Source organism: Rutidosis leptorrhynchoides, chromosome 8 (genome assembly GCF_046630445.1).
Source record: "Rutidosis leptorrhynchoides isolate AG116_Rl617_1_P2 chromosome 8, CSIRO_AGI_Rlap_v1, whole genome shotgun sequence".
In the NCBI taxonomy this organism is placed as follows: Eukaryota; Viridiplantae; Streptophyta; class Magnoliopsida; order Asterales; family Asteraceae; genus Rutidosis; species Rutidosis leptorrhynchoides.
The window spans coordinates 127678030-127686407 of record NC_092340.1 but is presented as its reverse complement, the minus strand read 5'-3'; positions in this window follow the sequence as shown (position 1 = coordinate 127686407).

The window sequence follows — 8378 nt, the reverse complement described above, 5'->3', positions numbered from 1 at the left end:
CAGTACCGACAATATCACCAGAGATAGCAGTATCGTCAGCATCACCAGCACCATCAGTACCAACAACATCACCAGCACCAGCAGCATCTACAACATCACAAGATCAGCCAGTTCCATAATCACCAACATCATTACAAATCAACAACGAGTATATTGTATCAACGAGTTATGAAGTATTAAATCATTTCCTCTAAAGAATTTATATGTATACTTTATATATATGAATTTTTAAACCACGATATATCTTTTCGTACTAAGCTATTACGTGTGAATTTTAAAGGGTAGATACTACTCGGCTAATTCATATTACTAATATGCTATGATGTACATCTTTCGTTAACAATTTAATAATCAATCCATACTTCAACTCAATAGATTCCATTTCATAATAAACCATGTGTATTGTTCGAGTTAGATTTCACACTTTCATTTTCGATGCACTCGAAACTTTCTAGAAATCATCATTCGTATCTTGTGAAATTCATAAGAATTCCACGAGCACCGACATCATTCTCTGAGGAAATATCATTAGATGAATAATGAAGTATTGATTCATAATTTCATTTACGTTGAAGAAATACTCCGCAAAAATTATGTAATCTCTAAAGTTTTAGGGATTATTCATTCTAGTTCCAGCAAAAATCAAATGAGTTTAATAGTATATTAACTCATAAAATCTATATTACATCTGCAAAAAATATAAATACGTATATTTTCATAAAGATTGTAATAAAAATTCTCTTGTACAAAATATTACTTGTGAAACTTTTAACGGGTATGTAATACCCGAGAAATATATAAATTCACAATTAATATGTTACACTGTACATTCTTCAATTTTGATTCAAGAATCATTAACCATACTCATTACTTTCACAACAATATACATTCTTTCATAAAAATCAGAACAACCATTTTCATACAAATTCGATTACCCACTCTGATTTTGACAGATCAGAATCCAAGTCAAGATTTAACAGAAGATATCACTCTTAGATCCCTACATCTTTCAAAATCATACCCTGAATTTAAAACTATACTAGAACATCACTTTTATTCACAAATTCAGAAAGACATTAGTATCATTCAAAGATTCATGACGATTTCATCATACGGATATTGACGATGACAACCTGTATCTAAACTCTTCAAAATTCTTGAAAATACCTCAACTAAGGAACAATCGAGAGAATGAACCAATCACATGATATATAAGAAAAATATATGCATATAATTATGCACCGGAAAAACTCTTGAAACCTAAGTAACAGTTTAACACATATCTGTGTCAGGTCCTTTGGTATTTATTACCAAAAATAACATTACAATTCCTTTTCAAAGTAGCCAGTTTTGTCACAGCTCCAGCAAGTCAACTTCGACTTTTCAGTCGGACTAGCCTTATTATAACCTTGATATATACGTTGCCCTTTCACCATCGTTACCGGGGAATCTTTTATATTCCACCACATTATCAGCAGATGTACCAGCAACTTCGTTACTCTTTGGCGTAAGTCTCTCCGAAAATCACTATAAAACCCTGTCATGTACCTATCTGTATCTTGTGATGATAATTGCCATACCAAATACAGGGAAGCATCGATCATTATTCTCGAATTTTGCAGCATTTCCACGACAACAGTTATATGTATACATATAACGTCTATCTCCTGGAATTATGTTCTTCAATTCTAAAATTTTGAAAAGCACCCAGTCTGCGAAACAATTCACTGCGTTTTGAAAAATCTAATGAAGCAGCAAATACTGTAGATGACTTTAACAGTCAAAAGTTTGATGATAAAGAAGAATGGTGCGTTGGCAAAGCTCATGAAAAGTATGGATTTGAAAAACGGATTGAGCAAACTATGAAGGAGGCTGTGGACAAATCAAAAGGACTAAACCTGTAATCAAAGAACTCAGATAATTCGATTTCTGATTAAAATCTCAGAAGACATGTAATCTCTTTACGCATTCTAAAATAGTACAGAAGAATTTTCTTCATCATCCTCTAATCTTAAATATTTTAAAATCCTTAGATATCATAGTATATCTTCGATATTTCGGAAGATATCTTCATCTAAGATTATTTATCTCTTCGCGCTATCTGCGTTACATCATAAAGGAAACTGTTTTAGTTTCTAAATTCTGAAACCTTCGAGTTTAAAGTATGAATGTTTTTGAAGTAGTGTTGGGAACTGAAGCATGAGTTAGTATAATATAATGACACTTGATCAACATGATTATATTACAGTAAGTCATGCTGAGTTTCTAATGGAACATGATGATTCACAGACCATACCGTCATCATGTGCCATGTTACACGACTCTTACATTCAATCTGATCTCTAAATATATCAAGAACATATTCTCTTGATAGTTCTATCTTTTCTCTTGAATTCTGGTAATTTCACAAGTCAAATTGTACTATTACAATTTCTTTCTTAGAGCATTAGCTATGTTCATTCCGAAATTCACATCTACGAATTCTGGACCATTGCTTGCTTTGCTTGAAGTCGAGAAGAGAAAACAAAAGCATAGAGCTTCAAAATATATATAGGAGTATAAATCGCAGCAAATAAGAGAGAGCATTAACCGTGAATATCAATAATTGTGGAAAGACAGATGCAAGGAAGGATTATAAAAATCACCACCCCAAGAGCGAAATAGAAGTAAACAGATTCCTCCGGTGGAAGTTGAAAGAGGAGGATGATTGTTGTGATAGTTAAAAACATATCAAGGATCAGAACTGGATCAAGTATATTGACGAATGCTTTAAAGTATGAATTAAGGGAGAAAGAATAGAAGGTGTGAGCTGTGGAAATAAGGAAACGAAAGGGAATGGATTTATAGTGAAATATCCGACAGAGCAATCGAAATAGATTATTGCATTTAACCAAAGAAGATTCTAATTTCCTTAATTACCGAAGAACTAAATCTTATTACGAAGATTTGCTCTAAATCCCTTTAATTCTGGAAATCAACCCTATCTACGTCAAAAGATATAACGAAACTTTACTTTTCTCATTTCACTCTTTTGTGATAGCTTCACTTGTACTTTTCACAAAATCAAATTGTTTTATCCATATTACTCGATAATGATAAAACTCTAGTTATCAACTCATATTCGTCATGAAAACGTTCTTATTGTTAACCATGATAACTCCACTCAAATTTCAGGACAAAATTTCTTTAACGGGTAGGTACTGTGACGACCCGGAAATTTTTGACCAAATTTAAACTTAATCTTTATATGACTTCGACACGATAAGCAAAGTTTGTTAAGTTGAATCTCAAAAATTTTAAACTATGTTCATACATTCATTTAACCTCGACCAAACTCCTACGATTCATTAACCATTATATAAATAGATATGATTATATATGTATATATATGTATATATTATAACTTGAAAACGTTAACAAAGTATTTGATGTATAATACTTTACATGAAATTATTTGTTTCAATATATTTATCGAAGGAATAATAATATAATATCAAATGATTGAGTTATCTGATACATTGTGATATGATTACGGGTCTCCGTTGGGAGGTCCAGTTTGATTTAAAAAATCTTTCCCTTTTAACGGTATTCGGAATAATTGGTAAAGTGATTTACAAGCGAGCACAAAAGTGTCAATTATCAAGGGTTAGACAAAGATGAGTGGGGATTCCTGTTTGATTTCCAATACATGCTTTACCATAATTTCCTCATGACTATTTAGCTTTCATATTATTTAATGTGAAAGTAAATTTATGGAATATAGATAACTTAGAAAATAGATATCGACAAGTTATGTAAGTTGACGATGATTTCATACGTTTATTTAACCATTGGATTTTATCCCACGCTACATCAACAAACGGTAATTTAAAAACTTGAAACCTATTGTGAGTATATATAATTTTACTTTTCTAAAACATTTTATGATATAACAATTTCCATTATTTTAACCTTGTAACAAAATGATTCTTAAATATATTTGGTTTTGGAAAATAAAATTATCATATTTATTTGATTTAGTTTTAAACATACTAAAACGTTTCCAGTTTAAAAAGAACTTTATTATTAAAGCGTTTTATAAGATAATATGTTTATGAATATAAAATTTGAAGAACTTAATTAAAGCTTTGTATTATAAATTTTGCAAATATATTTTTATTGTTTCAAAAAGGTGAAAGTATTACTAAATAATAATTTTGAAACGATTTTAATTTATATAATGAACTTTAAAATATATATTTAGTTTTGAAAAATTATATAATATATTATTAAATAAATATTTATATTTCGAAATGAAAGTATACAAAAATTTTACAATGTAATAAGATTTAATATTAATTTAATTATAAAATGTTTTATTTAAAATAATACTATTATATATATATATATATATATATATATATATATATATATATATATATATATATATATAACAAGACGTCGATTTATAGAAGCAAATGACCAAAACACTCGAACGTTTAAGTTACATTTAGAGTGATTTAATTATTGACAATTTAAGTCTAATTATTGATAAAGGTACACATCGCGAAATGTAAAATACAAGATTTCTAAGAGTACGAAACGTCGTTCGAAAAATCAGAACCGGGACATTAGTCGAGTGACAACAAACAAGTCATTGGAACAAAAATTATAAGTCAACTTTGCACATAAATATAATATAATATATAAATAATTATATAAATTAAATATATAAATATATATTAATTAATAAACCCTCGACCGCCCATGTTTTAATTGATTTTGAGCTGGAAAGGGACTCGCCGCGATCGCGGCCCATTTGTAAGTAAATCCTCCGCGATCGCGGAGGTAGTGAGGCCAGAAAAGTAGTATAAATAGATCGAAATCTGGTTAGGTGAACACACACAACTTTCAATCTTTCAATCAATATATATATACTCCGTAATGAATTATTTATTTTATTATTATTAAAGATTAATATTATTAATCTTATTATTATTAGTAGTATTAATACTTAGTATTATACATTAAATACTACGACGAGGTCATGAGCGAGCTATTTTTTCAAAACTGGTTTTTCGAGCAGGATAGAGCTAAGGAAATTATGGGTTATAGCTATGGAGGTTATGGGTATTTCTTGGGGGTTATGATTGTGAGTCAAAGGTCAACCTAACGTTTATCATTTTCGTTACGTCTACGTACTTTCCTGCAATATTGAATCACAATATTGATACGTGAACATTCATATCTTGTCTTTTATATATTAATAGTGTATCCCTGACTAGTGCTGGAGTATATATGATTATGCATGCTTGTATGTTTAATTTTGTCGTTAAATAGTTTACGACAAATTACGAATTTGATACATATGCTACTAAGATAAGGTATATGATATGCATATCGTTGGGAAGCTGACGAAAAATTAATAACTTTTCATTTAGATATCGTATGGTTTCGATGAACGGATTAAAAGATATGGTCAACTGAATTATCATTAATTCTAATATTATTATTATTATGATTACTATCGTTTTTATGGTTATCGTTATTATTATTATTATTATCTAATAACTATTATTATTATTATTATCTAATAACTGTTATTATTATTATTATCATTATCGTTATCAATATATGTATTATCATTAAAATTGTTATTGTTATTAATTATTATTATTATTATTATTATTATTATTATTATTATTATTATTATTATTATTATTATTATTATTATTATCATTATAATAATTATTACCATTAGTATTATTATAATTATTATTAAACGTATCATTAATATTAAAACTATTATTTTTATTATCATTTTTAATAGAAATATCATTGTTATTATAAAATATCATTATTACTATCATTTTAGTATTATTATTATTAAAAATTATCATTATGAATAGAATTATTATTATTATTTCAGTTAATATTAAAAAGTATCGTTATTATTAAAATTATCATTTTATTATAATTAATATCATCAGTAGTAAATAAATAGTGTTATTATTATTATTAATAGAATAACAATTATTATTATTATTATTACAAAATAATACAACTTTTACTCATTATTATTATTATTATTATCAATATTATTTTGTCAAATAAATATGTGATACAAAGATATTTTTACCACACGTAATATAATTACATTAATAACACATACCATTATATTTTTATGATATTAAGTGAGCTGTATAAATTTTATTACTTGAGATATATAAAAGTATATTTTTTATCATATATAAATTTTAATATAATTTTTTTAATAATAAATGACTTATATTATTTACTCTAATAAAATCTGATAAATATATAAAACGACTATATAATAAACATGTATAGATTTTGGAAGTCATTTTGGGTCAAATTGACTTTTGTTGACTTTTGCATATCGGTCTCGAGCATTAGGATTGTGATACACTACGACTTGACCTAAATTGTTAGACATATATTGACCAACATATAAATATATATAATTAATATAGGTTTGTGAATCCGAGTTCAACCCTGCACTTGTTCAGTGCCGTCATTTGCATTTTTGCTACGAAATACAGTATCGTGAGTTTCATTACTCCCCTTTTAAATGCTTTTGCAATATATATTTTTGGGACTGAGAATACATGCGTTGTTTTATAAATGTTTGACGAAATAGACACAAGTACTCAAAAATTACATTCTATAGTTAGATTATCGAAATCGAATATCGCCCCTTTTAGCTTGGTAGCCTAAGAATTAGGGAACAGACACCCTAATTGACGCGAATCCTAAAGGTAGATCTAGGGGCACTAACACCCTCCCATACTGGAAAATGGTATGCTTTAGTACTTCGAGTTTATATTATAGACAAGTTTCTGTTTGGGGGATATTCTATATGCATCCTGTTAGTTCGGTTATCAAGCGTTCACCATATGAATGATTTTTATGCAGATTGCATTATGATGTTTAAGAAAAATGGAAATGAGAATCTTGTGGTCTATTAAAATATTGGAAATGATTGTTTGTGATAAACTAATGAACTCACCAACCTTTTGATTGACACTTGTAAGCATGTTTATTCTCAGGTATTAAAGAAATCTTCCGGTGTGCATTTGCTCATTTTAAAGATATTACTTGGAGTCATTCATGGCATATTTCAAAAGACGTTGCTTTCGAGTCGTTGAGTTCAACAAGATTATTATTATGTCATTTATAGTTTGGATATATTATGAATTGGTATGCATATTTGTCAACTATCATTGTAATGAAAGTTGTCTTTTAAAAACGAATGCAATGTTTGTAAAACTTATCATATAGAGGTCAAATACCTCGCAATGGAACCATATGTTATTGTATTCGTCCTTATGGATTAAGACGGGTCGTCTCAGATATATGCTTGATATTTACCATAGAGGGATTGAAAGTCAAGATGTATCTGGTCATTCACGTTTAACCTTAAGGGAATTCTTTGCATTTCGTTTACAAAGTCGTGTTGGTGAAGTTTCCTTATTACTTATTGTTGGTCCCTTGATAAACAACAGGAGTATTGTAGAGGGAAGGAGGGGTTGAATACAATTCTTCTTTATCAACTTAATCAGTTAAGATGGTTTAGTATTCAAGTAAGTAAATTAAATAGAGTCAAAGGTAATTTTCAACGATTTATTCTTTATTGATTGAATCACAAAGAATTACAACTATCCTTGGTGAAATGATAGTTGGTTGATACAGATTTACCTAAGTTATAGCTATTGAGGATATTCTAAAGCTATTACACGTTTGGACTCTAAATAAATAAAACCCACACCACTAGTTGTTACAATAGTGGATACACCAATTTATAGTAGTTCTATTAACCGTGTAATTGTTCTATTATCCACTGGTACATAGAATGTCTGTACTTGTGGGGACAACTGCATCAGAGAGCATGCTCTCCTCTTTCCTCTTTGGTAGCTATTTGCAGGAACACCCCAATTCGGTTTGGCACCACTATTTGATTAAACAAATAGAGTGTTGTGTTCCCTAGGTGTTGACAAAGAATAACACATGTCTGCACATGCGTTAAGCTTTTGCATTCCTACATGGTCTTGTAAGGTCATTTGTCAGCAGCCGACACGTGTCCTTTTCTGTTCAACTTTGTCTTTGACTTCTGTTGAATAGTACAATTGATGTAGACCACTCAGGAAATCACTATGCTTGTAATGGAGCATAGATGTCTTGTGTAGTAAGCTGCATTCCAGCTATGCTGGTTTTTCATTGCTGAGCCACTTGATATTCTTGAATTGCTGGGTATACATCCCGTGCTAATTGAAGAATACTGTCTACCTTGTGCTGGTAGACTAGGCAGCATACTAGACACTCGACACAGCAATATTTGCTGTATATAAATAAACAAACTTGTGCTGGCTGCACATTAC